The sequence below is a fragment of the Canis aureus genome, chromosome 30 (assembly GCF_053574225.1).
Source record: "Canis aureus isolate CA01 chromosome 30, VMU_Caureus_v.1.0, whole genome shotgun sequence".
Lineage (NCBI taxonomy): Eukaryota > Metazoa > Chordata > Mammalia > Carnivora > Canidae > Canis > Canis aureus.
Genome location: NC_135640.1, coordinates 8116908 through 8131164, shown reverse-complemented (window position 1 = coordinate 8131164; position 14257 = coordinate 8116908). Strand labels below are relative to the sequence as shown.

Below are 14257 nucleotides of genomic sequence, written 5' to 3'. Positions count from 1 at the left end.
TAATTCTTTCAAAGAACCAACTCCTGGTTCTGTTGATCTGTTCCACAGTTCTTCTGGTCTCGATTTCATTGAGTTCTGCTCAAATCTTTATTAACTCTCTTCTGCTGGGTGTAGGATCTATTTGCTGTTTTTTCACTACCCCTTTAGGTGTAAGGTTAGCTTTTGTATTTGATTTCTTTCCAGTTTTTGAATGGATGCTTGTATTGCACTGAATTTCCCCATTAGGACTGCTCTTGCTGCATTCCAAATATTTTGAATGGTTGTATCTTCATTCTCATTAGTTTCCATGAATCTTTTTAATTCTTCCTTCATTTCCTGGTTGACCCTTTCATCTCTTAGCAGGATGGTCCTTAACCTCCACGTGTTTGAAGTCCTTCCAAACTTCTTGTTGTGATTTAGTTCTAATTTCAAGGCATTATGGTCTGAGAATATGCAGGGGATGATCCCAATCTTTTGGTATCGGTTCAGACCCAATTTGCTACCCAGTATGTGGTCTATTCTGGAGAAAGTTCCATGTGCACTTGAGAAGAATGTGTATTCAGTTGAGTTTGGATGTAAAGTTCTGTAGATATCTGTGAAATCCAGCTGGTCCAGTGTATCATTTAAAGCTCTCTTTTCTTTGGAGATGTTGTGCTTAGAAGACCTATCGAGGGTAGAAAGCGCTAGATTGAAGTCACCAAATATTATCTAAGTATTTCTTCACTTTGGTTATTAATTGATTCATATATTTGGCAGCTCCCACATTGGGGGCATATATATTGAGGATTGTTAAGTCCTCTTGTTGGATAGATCCTTTAAGTATGAGATAGTGTCCCTCTTCATCTCTCACTACAGACTTCGGGGTAAATTTTAGTTTATCTGATATAAGGATGGCTACCCCTGCTTTCTTTTGAGGACCATTCGAATGGTAAATGGTTCTCCAACCTTTTATTTTCAGGCTGTAGGTGTCCTTCTGTCTAAAATGAGTCTCTTGTAGACAGCAAATGATGGGTCCTGCTTTTTTATCCAGTCTGAAACTCTGCGCCTTTTGATGGGGTCATTAAGCCTGTTCACATTCAGAGTTACTATTGAGAGATATGACTTTAGTGTCATCATGATATCTATTCAGTCCTTGTTTTTGTGGATTGTTCCACTGGACTTCTTTTAATACGGGAATTTTAATAGTCCCCCTTAAAATTTCTTGCAGAGCTGGTTTGGAGGTCACATATTCTTTCAATTCCTGCCTGTCCTGGAAGCTCTTTATCTCTCCTTCCATTCTGAATGAGAGCCTTGCTGGATAAAGTATTCTTGGTTGCATGTTCTTGTCATTTAGGATCCTGAATATATCCTGCCAGTCCTTTCTGGCCTACCAGGTCTCTGTGGAGAGGTCTGCTGTTACCCTAATACTCCTCCCTGTAAAAGTCAGGGATTTCTTGACTTGCTGCTTTAAGGATCTTCTCTTTATCTTTGGAATTTGCAACCTTCACTGTTAAATGTCGAGGTGTTGAACGGTTTTTATTGATTTTAGGGGAGGATCTCTCTATTTCCTGGATCTGAATGCCTGTTTCCCTTCCCAGATTAGGAAAGTTTTCAGCTAGGATTTGTTCAAATACATATTCTCTCCCTCTGTCCCTTTCGGCGCTCTCGGGACCCGCAATTAAACATAGGTTTTTCTTCCTCAGGCTGTCGTTTATTTCCCTTAATCTATCTTCGTGGTCTTTTAATTGTCTCTTTTTTCCTCAGTTTCCCTCTTTGCCATCAACTTGTCTTCTATGTCACTCACTCATTCTTCCACCTCCTTAACCCTCCTCGTTATAACTTCTAATTTGGATTGCATCTCATTCAATTGATTTTTAATTTCTGCCTGATTAGATCTAAATTCTGCAGTCATGAAGTTTCTTGAGTCCTTTATGCTTTTTTCTAGAGCCCCCAGTAACTGTATAATAGTGCTTCTGAATTGGCTTTTTGACATTAATTGTAATCCAGATTTTGTAACTCTGTGGGAGAGAGGACTGTTTCTGATTCTTTCTTTGAGTAGAGGTTTTCCTTCTAGTCATTTTGCTCAGTGCAGAGTGGCCAAAAACAAGTTGTGTTGGGAAAAGGAGAAAAGGAGAGGAGAGAAAGAAGGAAAGAAAAGAAAAAGAGAAAAGAAAAAAGGAAGATAAAAAGAAAAAAAAGAAGAAAAACAGAAAGAAAAAGAAAGAAAATTAAAAAAAAGGGTGGTGGAAGCAAACAGAAATCAAAAAGCAAAAAAACAAACAAACAAAAAACCACCACGGGGGAGTATCCTCTGATTCTGTGTACTTTAAGTCCCTTGACTTCCCCTGGAACTTGTCCGTCTAGCTGGTCTTCTGGGGGAGGGGCCTGCTGTGCTGATTCTCAGGTGTGAGCACTTGGGGGAGCTGCTCTGCCCCTGCCTGGTGCAGGGCCCCTTGGGGGTTGTTCACCCCGTGAGGCCCCAGGAGGAACAACCGCAGTGGCGGAGCCAGCTCTGCAGCCCTGGAGTCAGCCCCCGCAGTAGCTCCGCAGCTCTCCGTCTGCAGGGCCTGGAGGCTCTGGGCGGGGCCGCTGATCTGCTCAGCTGGGGCAGGAGCGTCCTCGCTGTCCTGGGCCCTCCCGGCCTCTGCCTGTCCCGGGGGAGGCCGGATCCTGGGCTGTGTCCCGGCGCCCTGTGCTCCGGGGCCTGCGTGGGTGGATTCGCGCTCCCGCCCCGCAACCCCCTCCGCGGAGCCGCCCCCGAGCCCCCCGAGCTGCTCCCCCCCGCAGCCCCCTCCGCGGAGCCGCCCCCGAGCCCCCCGAGCTGCTCCCCCCCGCAGCCCCCTCCGCGGAGCCGCCCCCGAGCCCCCCGAGCTGCTCCCGCCCCGCAGCCCCCTCCGCGGAGCCCCCCCCGAGCCCCCCCGAGCTGCTCCCCCCCGCAGCCCCCTCCGCGGAGCCGCCCCCGAGCCCCCCGAGCTGCTCCCGCCCCGCAGCCCCCTCCGCGGAGCCGCCCCCGAGCCCCCCGAGCTGCTCCCGCCCCGCAGCCCCCTCCGCGGAGCCGCCCCCGAGCCCCCGAGCTGCTCCGGGTCCTCCGTGCGCGCTGCAGCCCTCAGGGAGCTCGGCGCACTCTCCCGGGGCGCAGGTGTCTGTTAGTGTCCCCGGAGCCCGAGGGCATCCCCGCCCTCCCGGGTCCTGCTCCACCTCCCCGTGAGCCCCTTTCCCCCGGGAAGGTCGGTGCAGCTCCTGCTCCTCAGGGTCGGGGCTCTCCTGTCCTGGGGACACTCGCCCCGGCCTCAGCCCGGCTCCTCGCGGGCCCCTCCCCCTTGGAGGCCTTTTGTGTCTTTATTTCTTTTTCTCCGTCTTCCTACCTTGATAGAAGCGCGAACTCTTCTCACTGCAGCATTCCAGCTGGTCTCTCTTTAAATCTCAGGCCGAATTCGTAGATTTTCAGGATGATTTGAAGGTTATCTAGGTGATTTGGTGGGGACAGGTGATTTGGGGACCCTACTCTTCTGCATCTTCCCCTCCTCTATTTGTAAATTTTTGAGGAACATCCTTAGTGATTTCCAGAGTGGCTGTACCAGTCTGCATTCATCAAGAGTGTAAGATCGTTCCCCTTTCTCCACATCCTTGCCAACATCTGTTAGTTCCTATGTTGCTAATTTTAGCCATTCTGATAAATGAGGTGGTATCTCATCATGGTTTTGATTGTATTTTCCTGATGATGAGTAATGTTGAACATCTTTTCATGTGTCTGTTAGGTATCTGTATGTGTTCTTTGTGGAAAATTGTCTGTTCGTATTTTCTGCCTATTTCTTAACTGGATGATTTATTTTGGGGGTAAAATGCTTAAAGAGGAACAAAGATGACAGTTGGATCTTACTTCCCCCGAGAAACCAGGCAAGCAAGAAAAGAGTAGAGTATATATTTGAAGTGTCGACAGAAGAAACAAAGAACCTAAAATTCTATACTCTGGAAATTTTTCCATCAAAAATAAAGGAAAAGTAAATACTTTTCAGATAAACATAATTCTAGAGAATTTTTGCCAGTAGACATATCTAGTAAGAAATATTAAATGAAGTATTTTAGAGAGAAGGAAAAGCATATAGGTAAAAACCTCAGATCTATAAAGAAAAATAATTAAAGAAGGACTAAGTGAAGGTAAGATAAATTTTTTTAAATTTTTCTTATATATACCTTACATATACAAGCATATATAATCAAATACATTGTTGTTATTTTTATATGCTTCTGTGTGCTATATATAAGTGAAATGAATGAAGCAATGACTCAAAAAATAGAAGTTAAGATTATCTATTATTGTAAGGTACTGACACTACCCTTGAGGTAATATAGCATTCTTTTAATGTAGACTTGCATTAGTTGCAAATGTGTATTGCAAACTCTACATCACTATAAAGAGTAGAATAAATAAATAAAAGCAATATGTGAAGGAGAGAAAATTATATAAAATGCTTGATTAAAACCTCACAAGGCAGAAAAAATAGAAGGCAAAATAAGAACAAAGGAAAAAGCAACAAATAGAAAACAATAATAAATATGATTGATAGTAATCTAAATATATCCAATAATTCCTTTGAATGTCAATGATCTAAATGCATAAATTAAAAGACAGAAATTTTCAGAGTGGTTCACAAAACAATACCCAATTATATGTTGTCTATAAGAAACCTACTTTATTTTTTTAAGATTTTATTTATTTATTCATGAGAGACATAGAGAGAGAGAGGCAGAGACATAGGCAGAGAGAGAAGCAGGCTCCATGCAGGGAACCTGATGTGGACTCGATCCCAGGACTCCAGGATCATTCCCTGAACCAAAAGCATATGCTCAACTACTGAGCCACCCAGGAGTCCCAAGAAACCTACTTTAAATAAAAAGACATATAAATTAAAAATAAATAGGTGGGAAAAAATATGCCATGCTAAGACTGATCAAAAGAAAACAGAAGTAGCTATGTTAACTTCAGACAGTGCAGACTTCAAAGCAAGGAAAATTATAAGGGACATAAAGTAATCAGGGACATTACATAATGATAAATAGGTCAATTCCTTAGAAAAATTAATAATCCTTAATATACATATACACACCGGAGTGTTAATCTATGTGAGTCAAAAACTGAGCTGAAAAGAGAAAAATATTAATTCGCTAGCAGAGTTCAACAGCCCTCTATCAGAAATGGACAAATCCAGCAGCCAGAAAATCAGTAGGACACAATTGAACTCAATAACACCATAAGTCAACTAGATATAATGTACATCTATAGTCTACTTCATCCAACAATAGCAAAATGTATCTTGCTCATACATTCTCAAGCTCATATGGAACATTCACCATAATAGACTATATAATGAGTCATAAATCACACCTTAACAAATTAAAAAAGAGAAACAATACCATACCTATTTTTATTTATTTTTAAAATCTTTGTTTAAATTCCAATTAGTTAACATACAGTGTGATATTAATTTCAGGTGTACAATATAGTGATTTAGCACTTTCATATAAGACCAGTGCTTATCACAAGTGTACTCCTTAATCCCTATCACCTATTTCACCCATCCTCACACCCACCGCCTCCTGATAACCATCAATTTGTCCTCTATAGTTAAGAATCTGTTTCTTGGTTTGCCTATCTCTCTTTGTTTTCCCTTTGCTTGTTTTGTTTCTTAAATTTCATATATGACTGAAATCCACAATGCAATTAAACTAGAAATAAGTAACAGAAAGATAACTGGAAAAATCTCCAAATATGTGGAGATCAAACAACATATTTCTTAATAACACATGGTTCAAAGAATAAATCTCAAGAAAAATTAAAAAATAGTTTGAACTAATTGAAAATCAAAAAACAATTTATCACAACTTGTGGGATACAGGAAAATTCATGGCATAGAACGCATATATTATAAAAGAAGAAAGATCTAAAATCAATGATCTTAAATTTCCAATTTAGGAAACTAGAAAAAGAAGAGTAAATTAAATCCAAAGTAAGTAGAAGAAAAGAAACAATAAGAATTAGAGCAGAAATTAGTGCAGTTGAAAACAGAAAATCTATAATATATTCAACAAAACCAAAAGTTGGCTTTTTGAAATCATTAATAAAATAGGTTTGTGTCTATCCAGGCTAAGAAAAAAAAGAGAGAAGATATATATTATTGGCATAAATGAAAGAAGAGACATCAGTATACTCCATGGACATTAAATGCATAATGAAGACATGCTCTGAGCAACTCTCTGCCAACAAATTAAATAACTTGGATGAAATAGACCAGTTTCTTAAAAGTCATAAACTACCAAAATTCACATAAAAGAAATAGACAATCTGAATATGTCTATAGCTCTTAAAGAGATTGAAACAATAATTAATCTCCCTAAAGAGAGAGCTTGACAAAGGCCAGATGGGCTCACTAGTGAATTCTTCTAAATATTTAAAGAAGAAATGAAACCAGTTCTCTTTTATAATCCCTTTTAGGGGATAGAAGTGGAGAGAATACTTGCTTACTTATTCTGAGGCCAGCATTACTGTAAAACAAAACCAAATAAGTACATTGCACAGAAAAGAAACTGCAGACTAATTTCTTTCATGATTATAGATGCAAAAATCGTCAACCAAATATTATCAAATCAATTCCAAAAATTTATAAAAAGAATCACATGCCATTACCAATGTGATTTATCCAGATATGCAAGGATCGTTCAACATTTATAAATCAATTAAGGTAATCTGTCATATCAACAGGTTAAAACAGAAAAACTACATGATCATATCAGTAGGTGCATCAAAAGCACTTGGCAAAAATCAAACACACGTTTATGACAAAAAGTCTCAGTAAACTAGGAATGGAGGGAAACTTTCTATACTTGGTAAAAACTATAAAAACCTACAAGTAACATCATACTTAATTGTGAGAAATCTGAAGCTTTTCTGCTAAGATCAGGAACAAGACAAGGATATTATCCTCTCTCACTATTATTTTTCAACATCTCTTTCTTCGATTCTATCAAGTAGTATTTTTATATTAAAATTAATTAAATTTTATTAAATTAATTTTGTAATAATAGCATTATTTCCCTTTCACTACTGAAATGTGAATATTTAAACTATTAGGAAATGCTTACGTAAAAATCAATGGACATTCTTTCTAAGCCTATCTTTAGTCATCCTTTATGCAGGCATGCTGTATAGCCAGTTAGGAGGGCCTCGGGGCTTACTCAGCATCCCTGTGTCTACACCCTTATGATGAAAACTGTAGGAGGAATACAAGTAGTTGTCTGCCATTTAGTTCTCATGAGAAGAGCAAGGAAATTATGACATAAAGTTCAATATTCAATGGCCTTTCCCCCATATCTTTCTTATTTTTTCAAAATAACAATTTATGCCAAGGAATTCATTTTAATCTAAAATGTTTATATTCAAATCTATGTTTTTCTTTACCTATAAGTCAGAATGATAATGCAGCAATCTCTGACTGCTTCCATTCTAGTTTTAAAATTATGAACCATTTGTTTATTATGAAGAGATTCTATTTCAAAAAACTACTTTTAAGAAATATTAGAATTTTGTGCAAATAGGAACTTCTTTCTCCTTTTTTTTTTTTTAGAGAGAGAGAGAATGTGGTGGGTGGGGGAGGAAGAAGGAGAGAGAAAATCTTAAGCAGGGTCCATGTCCAGCACAGAGCCTGATGCAGATCTTGAACTCAAGACCCTGAGATTATGAGTCTGAGTTGAAATCAAGAGTTAGTCTCTCTTGCTGACAGTCTTTCAACTAAAAAGTTATGAGACAGACAAACAGAAAGGTAAACACACATGCCTGGAAACTGGCATGATCCCTTCTCCTAAATCTTTATTTCAGAGAGTTTGCTGGACAGTGAGGAAGTTTTTCATTTTTTTTACGTCCTGGTCTAGACGGTCTTAGGCAGATTTAATGTTTTTGAGTCTCAGAGATAGGCCCTTCTCAGTGATCTGCCCCTTTTGCAGTGTTGTGTTATCACTAATCATCTGAGTTCAGGACAATTTATTGTCTCTGCTCCAGGGGTTACAGGTTCCCGTATCCCGTCACTTCATCTTTTCCTTCCCTCAACAACAGTGGTTCTTGATCTGTGCCCATGAGAAAAAGTTTGCGGTTCCACACTGAAGGGCGTAAGAGCTTTCATTTCTTTTCTTTTATCGTCCTTCATTCCTTTCATCCTTCTCTCCTTCCTTCCTTTCTTTTTTTTTTTATTTTTAAAATTTATTTATTCGTGAGAGACACAGAGAGAGGCAGAGAAATAGACAGAGGGAGAAGCAGACTCCCCACGGGTAGCCTGATGTGGGATTCCCTCCCAGGACCCTGGAATCATGACCTGAGCTAAAAGCAGATGCTCAACCAATGAACCACCCAGATGGCCTCTTTTTTTTTTTTTTTTTCTTTCGGGGAAAAGGTTTGAGCAGAGTTCCTGTCTTTTCCACACAAGCACACCTTCCTCTCCCAGACCTGTACCACTGAGAAACACTGTCTGACTCTGCATCCTACACTCATATTTCTTATGAGTAGCCAGTGAAAATCATGAAGTAGAACCTGAGAGTGGCACAAACCCTGTTTGTGTCTTTGGCTCCGTCAGGTTCTGTACTCTCATGAAAGACAATATTTAGCTGTTAGCAATTAATGAAAAAAAATCTGAATTCTTATTCATTTGCATTGCAGCCCAGTGTGTTTTGGTGTCACAATTGTGCCAGTTTTCTCATCTAACCAAAGGCAGGTACCTCTAAGGCTATTTGGGTGTCCTGCAACCTTAAGTCTCTGATGGGTTCAAGACAAATTTTGATTTTGAGATTATCTGTTTCTTACTGGTTGTTAGATTTGAAGGAACACTTTTTCCCACTTCCTATATCCTAAGAGTAAATGAGAAGTAACCTTTTAGATATATTTTAAAGTCCTTAATTGCAGTTTCCAGATGGCATACATTTGTCATTTGAACTTTGGAGGAACATTTGGAGTTTACGTGCCTCTTCAGGACACCAAGAAAGAATTGACATTTATTTAAGGAAGCAGACATCATGAAATCATTCCCAAGAATAATTTTGGTTTGACTTTATACTCAACATGAAAAATGATCTTAAAGTCTACACAGCTTGCCCCTCAGGTAGGCTTAATATTTCTTAACATCTGAGCCACTGTTTAATTGAACTTTCTCCAATGTCAACATCTAAAAAAAGTTGCAACTGGAAATGATAGCATATTATAGGAGGAATCAAAACTAGTATTGCTATTTGAGTCCCACTTTTACCAGTTATTATAAGACAAGACTCCTAACTTTTCTCATCCTCCACAATATAGGTAATAATTTCTGTTTCTAGAGGTGTAGAAAGGATGATAATTGAATACATGACCAAGAATGATAAAATGTAAAGTGCTATAAAATAGTATTTTTTTGACATAAGATATATAGAAAATTTTACTCCAAATCTATTTCAGGAGAGCAAAAAAGTAAAAGTTATATGAAACAACATTGGTGGGTGAGTTTCTTTTTTTATTATTAAACAGTTCAATTATATCACTAGTTAATATCTTCATGATGAATACTTCCACAGAAATAAAACACTAATGTTTTGGTGTGATCATTTTTTTAAGCATAAAGAAAAATTTTCAGTTATAAAACTGGTATTGAAGAGAAACTTTCCAATTATACCAATATTTTGAAGAGAAAATCATTCAAAGTATAAAATGCTAACTTACCTTCCTTATGCCAGGAACTGTTATATACAGGGACTTGAAAGGAAACATGAGATCTCTTGAATTTCAATGTTGGAACTGTAAACAAAAGTGAGAATAAGGTTAAAGGAACCAAGAAGTAATGGTAAGCAATTCAGAGATTATTAAAAATGGCTACACCTTAATACCCCTTAGGTTTGAAGAAGCAAAAGGAGAAAGCAATAATCTATATCTGCTGAGAGCTTTAGCCTTGAAACAGCAGCCGTGATACAGGAGCTCTGGTCTTAGATGGAAGATTGGGGTCATTGCCAAACTATAGGCCCTAGTGACCCCAAGGGAATAAGCAAACCACCTGTTTTTTCTTTCATGTTTTAATGTCCTGTGAGTGAATCCCATTGGATTAAAGCAAAGGAAGGCCAGGGATCAACAGGCTACAGGTAAAAAAGTGAGCAAAAGTCAGGCTCCTGTAGTACAAAACAGGGCAGAAAAGGACAGAGTGGATCTGGACAGGTAACACAAAAAATATCTAGCTTGCTATGTTTATTAGTTACTATTTCTTGTTCACCTTCAGCTGCTCAGTATGCACTGCTAATTATCTATGAGCCATCTTTTCTCTAGTAAACTAAGGAACAGATTATCTCATCTATATTGGATACTCATCTCATTAGTAATCAGTGGCTTTAATTCTCCAAAATTTCATCTGAAACATTCTTAGTCTAGTCTACATTTGAGGTTAATGAAGACTTTGAGATCTCCTGCTGTCTCAACTGGGAGCCATAGACCAGTCTACTCTCCCACTTCCACCCCAGTTCACCTGCTAAGGATACTGGATAACTTATTTGGCACCTTTGCAAAAGTCTCTTTTTCATAGGTCTCCATGATATGGGCATTTAGGATAGTAATGCAGGAAAAAAAGGACTATTTCTGCCACTAGTCATCTATCTGTGACTGTTTTGAATACCTCCCTATTTTTAGAGGACTAAGCCCTTTATAAATTTGTCTTTAATGATTTTCCTATCCACACTGTCACATGGTTCATTTCCAAAGCTGTTTAAGAAAAAAAGTAAAGATCTAATGAGTCTGATTCTCTCCTTTTGGCATTGAATGTACATACAGGTGATGCTGTGTGGTATATGTGGGAGTTTGTGCCATCATACTATGCCTACTTTGGGATATATGTCTGCTGTTGGATCATCACTCCATGGAAATATATTTAAAGAAAGCAAACTAACCATTTTCAGTAGCACATAGGAAAATAAAGACGAAGGGACATAATGGAATAAGACATCTGACTGGAAAATAAATAAGAGGAAAAAGTATCATTATGGCACCAAAAGGTAAGTTGAAATATTAGATCTATACATCCCACTAAAATTTGGATTAGTATTTTTCACAGAGCAGTAAGCATTTTCCTAAAGGAATAGACTTAAATATGGCCCTTGAACAAATAAATGTAAAAGCACTTTCTTTGTCCTCAGTCAAACTTACTTTGCTTTTTTAACACCATAAGGAAAAGACAGCTTGGATTTCAAACTGATTCTTAAAGCAGTAGAGCTGTATAAATCTTTATGTAAAAGATCTTATGTCTCATTTAATTTTGAAATGGTACAGTTAATAATCAGAACCCTGTTTATTAAAACTATAAACTGAATCTTATAAAATCTGTGCTTGACAAGAATTCTGTTTAAAAAATATTCATGTGGAATATTTCCCAGATTATCCATCTGTGTTTCTAATTTATTCCACTAAGGATAAAAATGTCAGGATTGTAGGGTAGGAATAATGACTGAATTCATGAGCAGTGGTTAGACTAAATTTGATATGAAATAATTATGGTGGATGCCCCTTCAAAAAAATCTGGCTGTAAATGTATTTAGCTAAAAATAGAGTTTTGGAGTTAAGCTTTCTAGAAGCAAAACATGCAGAATATTATTTTATGAATTACAAAATACAACAGGGTGAAAGGATCATCATTTGAAATGACTGCTCCTACAGGCAGCAAAAACAGGTAGCAAAAACATCAGGTGGAAGGAATCATGAATTACCAGTTTCTAATACAATTTGAGGCTAATAAAGTACTGTAATAAATACTGTAAGTCCTTCATGAAGAATATAAAGTTATATAGAAGAAAAAATTCTGGCTTCATCACTACTCTAATATAAATCAGAGTTTCTATTTATATCTGCAAACCATGATGACAAAAATCAGTGTAACCTGTTTTAAACTATAGCTGCATCTAATTATAATGAACTTCATGAATGGGGTTTAGTGCCTGGAGATTATCTGGATATATAGTTTTACCTATGATAAAGCCTCATAGCAGGTGAACTAAGCCTCTTGATGTTCTATTAGGGAATACTTAAGACAACTTAGCTTTTGTAATTGTGTTTGAGGGTTTAGGACACCTTTGGTGCCCTGTTTCCAAGAAAGTTTGATGAAATAATATGATTAAATGTCTCTAAGAATATTTCTGAAATATACACTTGATTTATATCTTCTGAAACACTTAGTTTAAAGTCTACCTATTAGGGAAAGAAATATGTTATTTTAAAGCTCGTTAACCATAGTGCAAGTAAGAACACATAAAGCAATTAAAATATGTTTAGTTCAGTGCACCTGTAAGTAGAAAATGTTTCAAGCATACTCTTATGTGCTTTTGGTGGGATAACAATAAGAGAATCACATTAAATTATCTAATTTTTATTCATGCATGTCTTGGTAGGAACAGGGATTGAATTAATTGTCCATAGATTTTTCAATTGGATCTAGAAGAGAAGGCCTGTACAAATTGGTCCCAAAAGAATCAAAACTACTATTATAGAATCATAGTTACAGTTTACTTGAATATACCATATACAAAAACTGTTGTGTTTTTTATATAAGAAATATTTGCCTATCGAGTCCATTCTATTCTCATTTTTGTTACCTCATTATGCTTTTCAATGAGTGAATTCAAGAGGTAAAAAATTTTATTTTTTCCTTTTCATCATTATTTTAATATGTAAATGTTTTAATTTTTAAGATTGAAAAGTATTTACTTTGTAATATTCAAGTACAGCATAGACATAGAGATTAGGAAAATATTTTTAGAATATCATAATAAAATCAATTTAAGTAAAATAATCTTAATGAGGATTTTAAAACTACATAACTATAAGTCAGCTTATCTGGATCTTGGAGTGAATTTGTCTGGCTGTAAGGGATTATGGTCAGTTACCTTGGTCACAATAAAGATATAATGAATTGTTACATAATATAAATTATTTAATATACATGGGTGTGTGTATATATTAAATATATATGTTTATATATTAAATATATGTGCATAGATTTATATGTATATATTAAAAGACACATGGTATTTGTTATACACATCATAAAATAAGTTTTCTTTATAAAATTAATAATCAGCCATTTTTCTGGTTTTCAAAATGTGCAAAGTCAGATCTGTCATAAAGCAACTCGACCATTAATACCAAGTTTAAACAAACAAAAATGCTTTATGTAAGAATTGATGTTATCTTTATATATCATTGAAAGTTCATGGTTTTTTTCCACAGATTTTCCAATGTTAGGAAATTGTGCATTATTACAGCTTGGAAGTCAGTTATCATTTATTAAAAAAAAAAAAAAAAGCTCTGTGGGAGGAAAACCACTAACAGTGGAAGGGGCAATAGAAGTAATTGCTCAGAATAATTGTCTTTGTGATAATACTTGGCATGATCATGAAAATGTGAGTACTTATGGCAACACTTAATTGTTGCCTCTAGGGACATCATTTTACTTCTGGAAAAGAAAAAATTATCTTTTCAAGGTAATATTCCAAAAATACAGGGAAGGTTAACCAATTAATTGGAAAACTGGGAAAAGAAAGAAATACTGAGTACCAATAGAAAATTCAGAGATAATTTATTTTATATATTCATTTACTGTGAAACATCTTAAAAGATGGAATGTTGGGATATTTATATCTTCCAATCTAATTAAAACAATTCCATAAATCACATATAGAAATTTTCCTCACATTTGCGTGAAATGTTATGAAGAATGCAGAATCAAGAAAATCAAGTTGGTCTTTGAAGAGTCACATGCTAACAAAGTTATCATTTAAGGTACATTATTTTTACTGTAGTTACCTTATTTATTCTTCAAATTTAGTGATGTGTGTCCCAGAACTTAAGACATTTTGTCCTGAGTCTAAAGATAGCACACCAGAAGAAAACAAAAATCCGTGTTTCTAAAAATCCAGGTTGAGAAACGTTTATGTATATGTGTGACTAGGACGATCAGTGTATGTGGACTGGTTTGTAAAAAGTAAATCGCATCCTGAATGCATATAAAGATATGTGGAAAACCTAAAGATCTCTGATATAATCTGTAAGGCTTATAAGACAATACAGATGGGAATTACATGATATAAAAATATAAAATGACATGGTGTTATAACTGGAGATACTTAATACATTGGTCCTACTTCCTTTCTCTTAATCATCATGTCAGAAATAGAATGGTCAACAAATATTCATAGTCTCTCCTACATTTTTCAACTTCCATGTGATTGGCTGAGAAGCATGATGTGATAAATT

General features: G+C 36.7%; 1 protein-coding gene across 1 annotated transcript in view; it reads right to left on the bottom strand.

Moving 5' to 3' along the window:
• LOC144301718 (uncharacterized) overlaps window positions 1-14257 on the bottom strand; it is a 359087-nt gene that overhangs the window by 17724 nt on the left and 327106 nt on the right. Inside the window, exon 4 of the mRNA XM_077878759.1 lies at window positions 9695-9769. The gene's annotated coding sequence lies outside the window, so the exon portion shown is untranslated. The remainder of the gene's footprint in view (window positions 1-9694; window positions 9770-14257) is intronic.